Genomic DNA, 16,094 nt, shown 5'->3' on the forward strand with positions numbered 1-16,094 from the left:
TTCAGGGGTTGCTTGTACATATAAAACTAGCACCTGGCCAAAATATGAGCACTCTAGGTCAACGGGAAGTGGGGCAAATCGGGACACAAAGTTTGAAGGTTCAAAAACGTCAAAAATCTTTAAAATGCTTTAACTTAGGCAAAATTCAATTTAATTTCAAAACTCAAAATGCATCTGAAAGGGCTTAAAAAATGCTACAAAATGCAGGGAGAAGCATCCCAATTGGTTAAATCTGAAGGGAGTTATTGGCATTTTAGTGAAAAAAGTGCATAATTTTCAAACTCAAATAAAAAAGTGTTCCATCCAGATATCAACTCGGTTCGACCTACAGCTTGTAGGGGACATCTGGGACTACCATCTGAGACTGAGAACGCTTTGGGTAAGGCAGTTTAACATATTAAATAGACACTTTTACTTTTAGTGAATTTTTTGGTTGTCAATTTTTGCTCGGGAAACCCCTTAGATCCCATTTTCTGGTGATAATTTTATCATATTCGTGTTCCTGAGACAATTTCACAATAGAAACATGCATAAAAATGTTTATTTTCATCCATTTTAACCCTTTAAAAAATGAAAGTTAAAAAAAAATCTTCGATTCTCATTTATTGAAAATCAGGTTCGTTTCCAAGGATACTAGATGACACCAGAAAAAAAGCAGCTTCTTAATTTTTTTTAACTTTCATTTTTAAAGGGTTACATTTTTATGCATGTTTCTATTGTGAAATTGTCTCAGGAACACGAATATGATAAAATTATCACCAGAAAATGGGATCTAAGGGGTTTCCCGAGCAAAAATTGACAACCAAAATATTCACTAAAAGTAAAAGTGTCTATTTAGTATGTTAAACTGCCTTACCCAAAGCGTTCTCAGTCTCAGATGGTAGTCCCAGATGTCCCCTACAAGCTGTAGGTCGAACCGAGTTGATATCTGGATGGAACACTTTTTTATTTGAGTTTGAAAATTATACTATTTTTTCACTAAAATGCCAATAACTCCCTTCAGATTTAACCAATTGGGATGCTTCTCCCTGCATTTTGTAGCATTTTTTAAGCCCTTTCAGATGCATTTTGAGTTTTGAAATTAAATTGAATTTTGCCTAAGTTAAAGCATTTTAAAGATTTTTGACGTTTTTGAACCTTCAAACTTTGTGTCCCGATTTGCCCCACTTCCCGTTGACCTAGAGTGCTCATATTTTGGCCAGATGCTAGTTTTATATGTACAAGCAACCCCTGAAAATTTCAGGCAGATTGGTGAGGTCGATGCGAGATGGGTATGCTTTGCTCGTGGACTCGCTCTTAAATTAAATTAGTGACGATCATTATGGGCTATCTACAATCACTTAGCTTAGAACATCTAAGTAAAGTAGTTACTTAGGAAAGTACGCAACTTACGGCCGTCATCCACAATCAACTTAGAAATTTTGCTGGGCTGATATACGTTGCTATGCAGTTGTTTGTTTACCTTTGATATTGAAACGTCAACTTACCGTAGATTTTGAAATTTTTCAAACCATACGACAGTTTCTAATTTGATTACTTTTCCATTGTAGAAGCTCGGCTTCATTTCCATTGATTCAAATTCCTAAGCTAAGTGAAATTTTCTAAGCTAAGTGATTGTAGATAGGCCATTACAACTTGTTGTTGTTGTAAGCTCGAGAGGTCTAGCAAAATAATACTTTCCTCTCGTTTCAATTCCAAAGGACTATCCACTCGGTTTTTGACTGTGGGTGTATAAAGCGCTATCCCATAGCTCATAGGACATTAAAAAAAACTCTTGATTTTTATTTAAAAAAAAGCTAAGCTGCATTTTGAAACACTCAGCTGTCTTATTGTTTTTGTCATTTCTTTTAATATGTTAATGATAAAACTACAATTCTTCGAAAAATCTTAACCATTTAATAATAAAAATTATAACTTAACCAGAAACACTTAAGTCCATCTAACCTTTCATTTTGTTGGTCTATCAATAGCATTCCACATAATTTCTGGTGCAACATTTGAAAAGGGCGCATAAGCATTTTGACAGCTAGAACTATTTTGCAAATTCCGAGCCAACAGGTAACTTTTTAACAAAACCCGCACCGTTAGAAGGTTGCTGGGAAGGCCAGCTATTATTTAACACATCGAGTTTTGTGGAAAAGTTATCTGTTGGCTCGGAATTTTCAAAATAGTTCTAGCTTTCAATATGCTTATCCGCCCTTTTCTCGTGTTGCTCCAGATTTTGTCGTCCAATCCAACCGTAAGTTGTCCGCTTACCTGAAACAACAGAGAAATAAAACGAAAAGAAAATATGAGCATGGTAATTAGAAACTTATAATAACAAGTTCAAGAACATCTCTGGCAATTATGGCTTCTCGTTCGACTGCACCGAGCAATGCTCTGGAGCCAGAGCGAATTGCAGAGATTTCTCCGCACAATTACGTGGAAACGCACATCGACGCATGGGACACAGAACGCATCGTAGCGATTCGCCGAGCAACCATGCGGGGAATCTGACTTTTATGCGCAAAACCGCGAAACAACCCATTGGCAATGCTGCGTGCTGAACTTGAGTCTGGTCTGAGGATCGGTCGTCGCTGGAAGAATGTGTCTAGGCGAGGTTCTAATTACTAGATTTTATCGACTGTAAATAATGAAAACGAAAAGCATTGGAGTGCGAAAAATGGAAACCATTCACGGTGTCGGCTGACACCGTGTGCACTTTTACAGTACATACTCGTTAACAGGGGCGAGGTTTGACTGGGCTGTTGCAAGATTCTTTAAAAATACACCCTAGCCGTTATTTTCGATCAGCTACAGACAACTTGGCTGAAGTCCTCAATCCAGTTACCGAACATGTAGGGGAGAGTGGGGAGACTTGATCCCCGGGGACACTTGATCCCAAGCCTGTATCTCATCAGCATGTGGGTAAAACAATTAGCTTTGTTCTAGTGAGTTGTGCAAAATTAACTAAAACTCATTGTAGAAAACAAAGAAAAAAATTGAAAAAATGTTTAGATTAAGTTACACACATTTTTCTAAAACGAGCTGCCAAAAACTTCCAAGAGATCTTTTTTCTTTGTTTTAGTATGTATAGAAAACACTCAAAAATTATTCAAAAAAATATTTTTTATACATGAATTGTTTGATAAACTTATCAACTCCAAAACCCTTACGCATTTGATGTTAAATTTATCGTCATACTATTTTTACAATCAATTGTTTAAAAAAGTGCGTTTAGGGAGACTTGATCCCTGCATTTTTACAGTCACTGGAATCAGCCTCAAGATTAATTAATTGGGCTGGGTTTTCATACATAGTTTCCTTTAGTATAGTTGTACATAACTAACTGCAGTTTGAACCTTTTTTCATAAGTTTTGTAAACAAAAATTTCCAGCTTTTGTAAACATGCTTAATTTTGGTCTAAAAAGTAATATTTTAAGTTTTCAAATATTTTACATACTAAACTTGATATATTTTGAACACAAACGTACAGGTTTTATGTTAAATTGCTGTAACTTACAGAAAATTAAAAGTTTGGATGAATAAGAAACATTTCGCTTAAGATTTCTTCAAAATGTTGAAAGGGGGATCAAGTTACCCCTAACATTTTTAAAATGCCGGTTTAAAATATTTTTTTTAAACGCTTGGCATGATTCGAAGAGATCATCTGATGAAATACCCTTATAAGCCAAACATAGATGAATGTTTAAGCTTTCAATTCATGCAAAAAGTTTATAGTTTTGTGATAAATTGACAGAGTTATGTGCGATACAAAAAAAGGGGATCAAGTCTCCCCACTCTCCCCTACTGTAGTTGATAACACGACATAGGGAGTTAAAGAGGAACTAAGTCACCGCCCAGTTAAAGAGAGTGTGAAGATGTTTTATTTGCTGTAGGTAATGAACACTTGTATAAAATTCATCCTCTATAAAGAAATATAGCATGGGATTCGTTTGCTTGAAATTGATACATCAATTTTTTTTTATGTTTTGAAGAAGTTTTTCAACAAATCTTGCGAACATTATATTTATCATCAAAAGTTCAGCAAGATAATTGCCGGTATTTCCATTGGATTGGAATACAGAAAGTTTTTTTAAATATTAAGTAGAAGCGAGTTGTGGCGCTATAATCATGGCAAACAGTGTCCAGGGTATTCGCGGAAATTTGATGTCCCAGAAGTACATTAATACATATCATTTAAGTGGTCATAACTAGAGGCAGGGTTGCTAGATCTTCAAGTTTCTAGGCTCAATTTGAAGGTATTTTAATCACTATCCATCGATAGATCGGATGCAGGTTCCAGGCAGTAGGTGGACAGGACAAAACTAGTAGGTGAGAAAGAAAAATTGGAGAAGAAAATTGAGTAAGCTAAAATTTCAAATACAAAATGTTTCAAAAGTGTTTCGCTGAATTCGAATCACCAGAAAATATCCACTATCTACTATCTACTGCGTATTGGGACAAGACTATTTGTTGATTTGTGTTATTTGCAAAGAATTGATTATATTTTATTTGAATTAAACACATTTATATAAAAAAAACCAGCAAAACAATAAGCAAAGCCTACTAGAAAACCCTATAACATTCAATGTGTTCAATGAAATAGACTTTATTACATCACAAGCACACAGTTCCCAACCTGAACTTCCCACAACGAGCTGTAGTCGCACGCTGCTGGCTGCAATCCAATCCGGCCACAAGAACAAATTTATAATTCAAGTCATGCACGGCTATCGCTGATGACTCCAAACAAACAACTCCTCTACACTAGCAGCATTCATTCGGTTTTACGAGTTTGTCCTCGCAGTAAATAAATTCTGTCAGATTCTTGATACTTTGGCAAAACAACAAGTCACGACGAGGACGGATCTCGGAATCGATGACGGCCGGCCGAAGGTTCCTGCGGGCTTGGGTCCAACACATGTGTGGCAGTACTTTTGCGAATAACGGTTCGCTTTGGTTTAGCCTCTTTTCACACACAGGGTTCAACTTGATCCAGTAGTGATTTGGCCATATTGCGCGATTCACCGTGTACGTACCTCTCGTACGTGAAGTGTTTTCTTGAGAGGCCAATCAAAATCGACTCACGCTAAACTACCGCCGCGGACCGCTTCTTTTACCCACGCTGCTGGAGTCATGGCGTTTCTCACGTGTTCACCTATATTTTGTGCTTATTCAAACACACTAACCGGCTAACCATCATCATCTTTCATCAACGGGTGCTGTTTGAACTTATATAATCGACGCAAATGAGCCCCTTCCAGGAGCCCCTCTCTTCTTGGATTTATGTTTTCATGCTGCTCGTAGCTCTGCTAGTGCTCGAAACAATTCTTTTTTTCTCGTATTCATTCTCAATCATTTGCTCACTCACGCAACGCATCATAAAACATCATGATTCATGCAGCAAGTAGGCCCATCTAACTGGGTGAATTAATTGACAATAATGATGCCCATTTCTGGCGGAGGAAGACGATCGGACAGGTGAAAGAGCCCCCCTTGGGATCCCTTCCGAACTTTGCCACTGACCGACTTTGACCAACTGACCCGGAGAGACCCCCAAAATCTAGTCCAAGCCGATTGTTTGCGGAAATATTCCGGGCCTAATTTGCTATACACGGTTACTAACTGTAAGATCTGGAAGGTTTTTGTTTGGAGATGAATAATGTTTGCCCAAATTGATCCATCGCGGATGATCGATGCTCACAGGTGCTACTGTATACAAAGCAACAACGGATTTGAATTCCTTTCTCGGCACGAAAAGCTACTGAAGTGAACTTCTCCGTGAAACTGTTCGCTTTATATTGTGAAAGGAGTGACACCTTAAATGAAATGTAAACGATATTTTTGACATTCAATGCGACTAGGAAGTCTACGAAGTCGGTTTCTGAATTACAGCTGTTCATCAGTTCATCAGTTTTATCATAAAAAATATATAAAATTAGGTACTCCATATATCAGCATGTGAGAATTGTTTTCTAGAATTTGAACCCAACCCCCCTAATTGCCTATCTACAATCACATATCTTACAAAATTGTACTTAGCGTAGGGATTTGAATCAACGGAATCTGATCTTCTACAATGGAAAAGTAAGTAAATTACTAACTTGACGTAAAAATCGGAATGATTCAAAATCTACGGTTAGTTGACGTTTCTATATTAAGGCCGTTGCAAATATTTTGCAAAGTGTATGTCGCCTTTAAAATTGGTCCGAAAAATAAGGGGGCAAAACCAAAAATTTTCAAAAAACTTCAAAATTTTATTGAAAGTAGTCTAATCAACTAAAAACAATCTGAAATGCATTTTTGCCTTTTTTTTGCATATTTTGGAGTTTTTAAAAAATATTTTGATTTTTTATTAAATTCCGATGCACAGCACCGCAAAAAAAAGTCGCGAAAAATATGTTCCGTCAAAACTGAAAGTTTTTTGGAAACTGATGATAGCGAAACAACTGGACTGGTGTGAAATGCATTTTTCAACTCATCATTCGATCCATCGTTGGTTAGGTAATCGAGAGACCTTTCCAACGAGTCCAAAACATTGAAAATCTGGCAACCCTGTCTCGAGTTATGACCACTTAAGGGATATTTATGTACTTTTTTGAAGCCGGATCTCACTTAATTGTATGTAAACGATGTCCGGAACCATCATCCGACCCATCGTTGGTTAGGTATTTGAAAGACCTTTCCAACGAGTCCACAACATTGAAGATCTGGCAACCCTGTCTCGAGTTATGACCACTTAAGTTATATCTGTGTACTTATTTTTCTGGATCTAAAAAAATAGCTGAAGTATGTGTCCAAACCACTCATATTACCCATTGTGGGTAAAAAGTGAGGAAGGCATCAACCACATAGGTGGATTAAGTTAGTTTTTTTTTATAAGCCTGGGTTCGATCCCAGAAGGTCCCGGTGGCAAATTTTGAGACGAGATTTGTCTGATCACGCCTTCCGTCGGACAGGGAAGTAAATGTTGGTCCCGGTCTAACTTAGAGGTTAGGTCGATAGCTCAGTCCAGGTGTAGGAGTCGTCTTCCTGGGTCCTGTATCGGTGGAGTCGCTGGTAGGCACACAGCAAATAAAGTAGTAATTCAGCTGCATGTAAAAGGCCTGGGTGTAAAATAAATTTTGCATTATTTTATGAAATTCTTTGTAATATTACACCCTGAAATATGTAGCCCATCAGTATGGGAAACCTACTTGACCGAAATATCAAGCTTATATATGCGTTTATCCTTTGAATTCTTCATCGGTCTGATGGCCGAGCGGGCTAAGGCGCCAGTCCTTACTGTAGGTGCTGGGTTTGAGTCCCGTCGGTTGCAATTTTTTTTTGTTTTTACAAAATTGTACATGCAGCGTGTAATATTAAGTGTCTTTTTTGACGAAGGTGATGTGCATGCTTTTGCATGCGATTTTACCATCGGATTTTTTGCTGTGCAGTTGGACTAACAATCCAAAGGTCGTCAGTTCGAATCCCGGGATGGATGGAAGCTAAGGTGTAAAAAGAGGTTTGCAATTGCCTCAACAATCAAGCCTTCGAACACCTAGTTTCGAGTAGGAATCTCGTAATCGAGAACGCCAAGGCAATGCTGTAGAGCGAATAATTGGATTTGATTTTTTTGATTGAGCATGAGCATGAGCATGAGCATGAGAGATCACCCATGGTTGCCCCTCCGTTGCTGAACAGAACCGTAATATCCTTTCAGCACTACTGATTATATGCTTCGACGATCTAGTGGTGTTTCCCTTATCAACAGCATGTATGAATGCGCTGAAAAGATAAAACACCATGATTGCTAAAGCTAGATCAGTTGCGAATAGGTAACAGTCATTGGCCACCAACGGCGCCCGCCATGTCAGTTTGTAGACCTCGATTTTAAGGGACGGGAATGTTAGTTAGCGCAGGTTGCTACTAGGGCAGCTGATTTACTCTGTGCTTACACCCCACAAGCGCCAGGAACCTGAAAATTTGTTAGTAGGATAGGGTGTTTGGTCAGGATTCATCATAGAAGATGATGATGCGACCCAAAATCATAGTGTTTGTTGAAAGGTATTATATTTTATTCTCAAGGCAAACAATCGGATTCTGCGGATGAGACATTTCCCGTTTATCGGCTGTTAACTTTTAATTGAAAAGGTTTAATCTTAGACAGCCGGCTGTGGAAAGATAGAACCAAAGTTGTTGGTAATTACATGATGAAGGATTTAACAGTCTGACTTTTTAATTGAAATGTTTTTACGAGTTTTACATGATTCATGTTTAGTGGGGTACTGATTAACGAAGCGAACGACGAGTTATGATGTTTATCGAGCTGAAATGGTATGATAAGGTTTTGTTGTTATTGCACGCCGACGACGAACGCGAAAAAACCCTGCGACCCGACCGAAAGGCATCGCAAATTAGACTGGCTCAATTGTCATCGATGACAACCAGAGCCAGCCGCATCTTTACACACAAACACGCACGCGAAAAAAAAAAACGAAAAACACACCGACGACGAACGCGAAAAAAAAACACGACCCGACGGAAAGGCATCGCAATTCAAACTGAGGAAATGAAGAGAAAGAAGATAACATTAAAAAATAAAACCCAATCACCTAAAACCTAATCACATAAAATCAGTCACTCCATGTAAACAAATAGCGACACAAAAGAGACGAAAATTATCACGAAAAAACAGGACTGCGCGTCCCAAGAAGCACTGCACTTTTGATGGCATTATTCAATTATTATGCCCAATCACCCCATGCACACAAAGAGCGACACAAAAGAGACGAAAATTATCACGAAAAAACAGGACTGCGCGTCCCCAGAAGCACTGCACTTTTGATGGCATTATTCAATTATTATGCCCAATCACCCCATGCACACAAAGAGCGACACAAAAGAGACGAAAATTATCACGAAAAAACAGGACTGCGCGTCCCCAGAAGCACTGCACTTTTGATGGCATTATTCAATTATTATGCCCAATCACCCCATGCACACAAAGAGGGACACAAAAGAGACGAAAATTATCACGAAAAAACAGGACTGCGCGTCCCAAGAAGCACTGCACTTTTGATCAATTTGATTTGATTTTTTTGATTGATATATTTAATTCAATTGGATTTGTGTGATGAAATAATTATATTAATATTGATATTAAATATGATTCGAAATTTTATATCCACCTACCCTCAGTGGGGGTGTCTATGGGTTAAAAAATTGTGCACTTCTCGTAATTTCTAAATAACAAAAACAATTAAAATTATATCGAATCGATTGTTCTTTGATTGTTTACCAACATTTTCTCAAAATATGGTCGAATTTGATGAACTCTACCGTAGATGTCTAACTTAAGGCATCTACCAAAGTCACGAGATTTGTTTCTAGGAACGAGATTTTTTCAGCAAATTCTATAAACAGAATTAAGTTTAATTGAGAAAAACCTGACAAATTTCAGAATCCTTAAAAAATCACTTTGACCTAATCTCATCCCAGACCAAATGTCACCGGATTGACAGTAAATAAAAAATAAACCTTAAAATCATTTTTTAAAGATACGATAGTTTCACAAAGTTTAAGTTTCAAGTATGTTCCGTGCTATGCCGTAATCTGGACCTCTCCGAGCCGGGCGTTGACCACCGACGCTGCGTGGGAGGTCTCCACGAATGACGGCAGCAGCAGCGGCAAAGTCGCAAACCATAAAAATTATGCCTTTGCAAAAGTGCCGCTTCTCATCGAGCATAAATCGCGTGCGCAATCCACTCCGCCGTTTGTGCCTTGGCCATGACTCCACTTTGGCGGCGATGAAACGTGGGGAGGGAAACCACGCGGGCTTGGGCTTGGCGAGCGCGCCTTAAATACTCGAGTGGTGCATTAATCGTAATAACCGGAATAAAATTTAAGGCACTAGGTTTTTTTTGCCTCTCTTTTTTTTAGTTGCTGCATTTTGCGCTATTTATGGTGCATTACATTTTTGCTCTTTGCTTCGCCGTTCATTGACGTTGGGGCTGACCGTTTTGTAGGTCAACTAATTACAGAAATTATGCAACAAAGTGGAGTGAATCCAGTTGGACCCACTTCCTTCCCAATGCTGCTATTGAAGCATCCAATTTGGGAGAGGGGGCGGTTGCCCGATTGACAATCGTAAAAATTCAGTATACGATACCGATGCTGTCCAGATATTCAGTCCAATGCATTAATCATTATTTATGTGCAATCAACATAAATCATGAGCGCAGATGTGATAGTCTGTTACAGGCGGTTGAAGAAACTTTGAATGGGATCCTTACAGTCAGATCGTTTTGTCTACGGTATAAATTGCCTGAAAACTAATGTTTAAGTAACAAAAAATTATTTACTTCTATTAGTCGAATGGAATTTTTTTAGATCACAAAATTGGACCCCCGTCGAAATCTAGAATAAATCAAAAACAAATTATTCGCTCTACAGCAATGCCTTGGCATTCTCGATTGCGAGATTCCTACTGTGGTGTTCGAAGGCTTAATTGTTGAGGCAATTGCAATCCCGCGGCGGGCGCTCTAAAATTCTTTGTGTAAATATGGGTATTCGGCGCCGTCGCTCCGTGCCCTACTTTCATACACTTAGGAGCCCAGGGCGGCCTTGTAGATAAAAAGGAAGACACCAGTGGTTGCTACTAGCAATGATGGCCGACAGCTATAAAGTCAACTTCGTTTTTTTAATTGCAAACCTCTTTTTACGCCTTAGCTTTCATCCACCCCGGGATTCGAACTGACGATCTTTGGATTGTGAGTCCAACTGCCTACCCAGCGACTCTACCGAGGCAGGACTCAGGGATACGACTCCTACACCTGGACTGAGCTAACGACCTAACCTCTAGGTTAGACCGGGGCCAATATTTACTTCCCCGTCCGACGGAAGGCGTGATCAGCCAAATCTCGTCTCGAAAAATGCCACCGGGACCTTCTGGGATCGAACCCAGGCCGACTGGGTGAGAGGCAACCACGCTTACCCCTACACCACTGGTCCCGGCAATACATTATAGCAATTTGTTGGCACTATATTTTAAAAGTTTTGATTTCCTCGTTCGCAGACACATTTGATCCGTGCGCAATACTTTGATCTGCTCTGCAATATGGGTTAAATTTGGGTTAAATCATAAAATCAAATTTTAATTCATGACATTTTCATGAAAATAAATTTGATTATCCTTACAACAAACTATTGTACACTGTCGACTCTTCTAATAGGATTAAAATAGTACTGGGCTTTGGTACACTGTACCACATTTTATGTCTTAACTTATGCCGGTCAACGTAACGCATCGTAAAATCTGCGTTTAGAAAACTTCATAGAGTTTAGCAGACGGGGACGATCGAGCCCTTCCGCGGCTCTCCAAACTTTATTTCCCCCAGTAATTGAATGCTAATGAATTCGTGACGTTCGATTCTGCGCCCCACAATAGAAGCCTTGGTCCTCCGTACTGACCAAAGGCGGTGGCCCTTTTCCCTTAATTGGTCACATGCGTCTGCCTGACCACCGCCCCTGTCCCAGTTGTCCCGGTGGGGAAGCGCCTTGTGGTATATCAAACAACCGTGAGCCATTAGGGTGTAATATCAAAATCGATTTTCCAGCCCAGCATTTTTTCAGTTCCTTTTGGGGTCCTAAACAACTCCCCAAAGTTGGGAATGATTGGTTTAGTCCGCACTTTGCGCAAAGCGATTCAATTTTCCATATAAATTTGTATGAGAAAAATCATTTTTTTGAATTTGAATATTTAAAAAATCCAAGTGTCACGCTGAACCAAAACCGGATTCATATTCGGATGCTTTGGAAGGTGCTCTACAACTTTCTCGAAGAGAGTATGGTGCTAACTTGCCCCTGAAAGAAGATACAGCGTCCTCAAAACTCGTCTAAAACGTGATTTTCGAGAAAAAAAAACACGTTTTAGACGAGTATTGAACACGCTGTATCTTTTTATAGGAGCAAGTTAGCACCATACTCTCCTCGGGAAAGTTGTAGAGCATCTTTTAGAGTATTCGAATATGAATCCGGTTTAAGTACAGCGTGATGCGTGAATTTGTAAATATCAAAATCCAAAAAAATGGTTTTCCCCATACAAATTCCCATAGAAAATTGAATCGCTTTGCGCAAAGTGAGGACTAGACCAATCGGTCCCAAACTTTGGGGAGTTGTTTAGGACCCCAAAAGGAACTAAAAAGTTGCTGTGCTCATTAGATTTGGACAATTTTTTTTTTTTTTTTCATACAACCATATTACACCCTAGTGAGCCATATTCGTTGCAAACTGCGAGCGGGAAATGATAACATCACGATCGCGCGGCCCAGTCGGGAAAATCGCAAACGACGACCAGAGGTGGTTCCAAGATCGCCGTCGTCGCCGTCCGGGATTGGGGCCATGAAAATAGCTCGACGATAATAAATATGTATGTTTGCTCGCATATGATTTATTTTATTGTTTTCATGCCGGTTGAATATGGTCAACCGCGAGTGCCCATTTGCCCGATTGGGTTACGGGGAGGTCTGGTTGTGCCGAAGATTCCCACCAGCAACGGACGGTGTGGAGCCCGCGGGCATTTCTGTAAGATGAATATGCCTCCGCAAAATCCTATAGGTGGGACAGAGCCCCATAAAGCTGACCGGCCATAATATTGATTGCTTCTTCAGAAGCAAACAAATTGGGCATAAGTGGAGTTTTATATTCGTTTTAGGAAAATTATGCCATTTAAGCTCGCAGCTACTGACGACATTAAGGGTTTTATAATGTTGCATTTTACATGAATGATTGTTTTTGTAAACTGGCAATTAAGAAGTGTTTAGCATATGAAATCAGTTCGAAGTTTTAGGAACGTCATGTCAAGATAAGTATCCTATTTCTATTCACTTTTTATCATACCCGCATAGCTTCAGTCAGTATGGTAGACTGCTTTTTTTAATGTGTTGGGAAGCCTTGGGTCATCACAGGACTCACTGGAGTTAACAGCCACAGATCATAACTCCAGGGAGTCGTTAGGTGATCCAAGACAGCCCAAGTCATTTTCAAAGTAGTCTAACCTACTCTGAAGCTATGCGGGTATGATCAGTGGGCAATACCGGTCGACATCTTGCGAGTTACGGTAGTAAACCCACAGATCTTAACTACAGGGAGTCCTAGGATGATCCTGGACATTTCAAAACATTAACAAAGTAGTCTACCATACTCACTGAAGCTATGCGGTTATGATCAGTGGTCAAAAATCACTAACCTCTTGCTTGTTATGGCGATAGATCCACCGGTCATAACTCCAAGGAGTTCTTGGACGACCCAGAACATCTCAATGAGTTGTTACAACAATGCCTTCCATACTAACTGAAGCAGTCTGGGTAGGATCCATTTTCAAAATCTTCGAATAAAGTTTCTCCCGTTCGTGTACATCCTTGGACCAAATCCGCCCATTCTCCTTTCTTGGTAAAGTAACCCTGTCTAGCTCGCACCACTATCGATCTGAAAAAGATTAATCACTCAACAAAAGTGTAACGTTCACTGAACCTCGAGAACAGTCAGGGCGTGTGACCTATTCAGAAGTTTCTTTTGTCTAGCTAGATCAGGAATCTGGCGCCAAATGCTTTGTGAAACGACCTTTTGAAAATCTCAAAGTATTGAGAAAAAGTCTACAATTGAGCTTGCAAAAAGTCAAGCATTGACTAACTGAGCTAGCATTTTCGAGCGACTTAATCGTGCTCAACTTTTATAGAGGGCACGACTCCAATATAGCCGTTCACTTCTCTCGACTCAGATTTTGTCCGAGGTCGTCCAGCCCCGCGACGAAGCAAGTCACCTTTACCCAGTTTCTCAACTCTGGGCATAAATCTACTGACTGACGCCGAAAGAGTGAGACTGTGTGATGCTGGCGCAAAAGTCATTTCGAAGTTTTTGACGCGACGGCCTTTTCTCTTCGCCGGAGGCCCATCATGCTCAATTAACATTCTGGACCTTGTCGTGGATGCGACGGTGGCGGCGGTCGGCGGTGAGGTTCAGGTTCACGAGAATTTGATAAGGTATCTCGGTGCTTCCTCGATCCTACCGCGTGGCGCGGGTCGTCAAGGTCTTGGGAAAATCTTTTTATCGCGGCTGATGAAGATGCTGGCGTGGCGGGCTTCCGTGCTGGGGGTATCATCTTACGAGCTTGCTGATGCATCGTTTTTCTGGTTAGTCAGTACTAGTCGTTGAGGTGTGACCGAAGAGGGGAAGAAAATGCTCACTGGAAGAGAGCACAGGTAGCAAATTAACGAGATAATTGAAGAAGACGGGTTAGTAACGAGGGCAGCAATGCTTATGAAGGTCATTAGCGAGAAACAATAAATCACAAATTTAAAAAATGTTAAGAGTTTTAAATTGTATCAGTTTTTTGTCTTTAATCCAAATTTCTGAGATTTCTTCCACTCGAAAAATGATCTTTTAATTATGCTTCCTAGACCCATCTTCAAGCATACATATTGACTCAGAATCAAAAGATACATGCAGCAGTTGGTGATGCCTAATTGTTGTAACGAGAGCCTGTTAGTTCAAACTTTTTATCACGTTGAGGAATTATCTTTAGGATATTATGAAAAACTTAAACATATTGAGTCCGTTCGTCCCATTTGAGCAGTAACTGTTTGAAGAAGAACAAATGGTTTGTAATGCAGTGACCCTAAACGAATTGTAATTTGGTTTAAAGCAGATCCCATGCTTTTTGGAACGGTGAATTCAGCTTATGACGAACAGCTTTTCAAAAAGAATGACTGCGCAAGATTTGCACTACGATGGGCCTTTCAAATATTTGAATACACCTTGTGGGCATGTAGTTCCTACTATTTCCCACTTATTGTTCACACCTGTTTAAATTCAACTACCATATTCTGTAAGTTGATAAATCTCCATCTGGCACTGACATCCAAATCATAGTTTGTTCAAATCAGATGCTTTTGTTAGACCGATGTTTCACTGACCTGAAACTGCTTTGGTATGTAATGTTAAGTCATTCTTACAAAACCATGCCAAACCAAATTTTGCAGCTCCTCTTGACATAACTTTTGTCCTTTATAAAATAAAATATAAATTAAATTCAGCAAGCACACTATAATAGTACAGCTGATTAGATGTGTCCTACATTTTAACATACTCGAACAAACATTTCAAGAGTTTCTCACGACGAACCTGTCCCGAGGAATCCCGTTTTCCTTCCAAATCCCGTACACCAAGTCTTCCGAGGGGGGCAACTCCCCCGGGAGAATCTCCACATAGTAGTAGCAGTAGTAACCAGGTAACAACATTATCCAACTTTGCAACATGATGATGCTCTGACGGTGCACCACAAATCTGGAAATGAGAAGCCGGTTAGGCCACTTGGGGGACTTTATGTAATGCGTCCACCCATATTAGGATTAATTTATTCCTACTGTTAATGATTTTCTGTCTGTGCGTGCGATAAAGGTGCGAGCAAAAACAGGAAGTGAATTGCGTTTCGATCGACAAGGGACCCTCTGGGTCATTGGGTGGAGCATCTGCAGCGAATTTCGAAAGTATTTCGAGGGGTATTACATACAGGACCCAAAATTTAAAAAAATATATTTGTTGTATTGTAATTAGGTTGAGTTCAGACAATAATTGATGTCTGACTAAAAAATTGAACTGTCATGCTCCACAAAACAGTTGAGCGACCCCTCGGATTCCCAGCAGAATGCATCTGCTCCACAGAGCCACCCGAAGGATCCTGTTTTCGGAAAGTGGCATCGGTATGCAATTTAAACCGCATATTTTATTGCACCCAGCGATCCGAACTGACAAGCGATATTGATGAGCCGAGCACTCGGAATGAGAGAGGTAAACCAGTTTGACCGTATACACACGCACACTGGAAAGGTGAAATGAGATAACCCAGCATTTATATTGAACTTGCTTCATTCCCACACCGGGAGAAGCTTCCCAACGGCTGCGGCAGCTATCACAAACTAGCAGCAGTGTAAATTTTATGTTTTCATTAGTGTCTATCAGAGGGTCTCATTATCGATACGTTTTCTTTTATTATGGAATTGCAAGTGTAGATGTCTGTATCCGTAGCAATGATCATATTTCAAGTCATAAAAGACAAGGAACACCATATCTAC

General features: G+C 39.8%; 1 protein-coding gene across 6 annotated transcripts in view; it reads right to left on the reverse strand.

Annotated features, from left to right (window-relative positions):
• The window catches only part of LOC120423769 (uncharacterized), a 127,571-nt gene that overhangs the window by 74,765 nt on the left and 36,712 nt on the right, over positions 1–16,094 (reverse strand). The window lies entirely within an intron of this gene.

The sequence above is a fragment of the Culex pipiens genome, chromosome 3, assembly GCF_016801865.2.
Source record: "Culex pipiens pallens isolate TS chromosome 3, TS_CPP_V2, whole genome shotgun sequence".
Classification (NCBI taxonomy): Eukaryota; Metazoa; Arthropoda; class Insecta; order Diptera; family Culicidae; genus Culex; species Culex pipiens.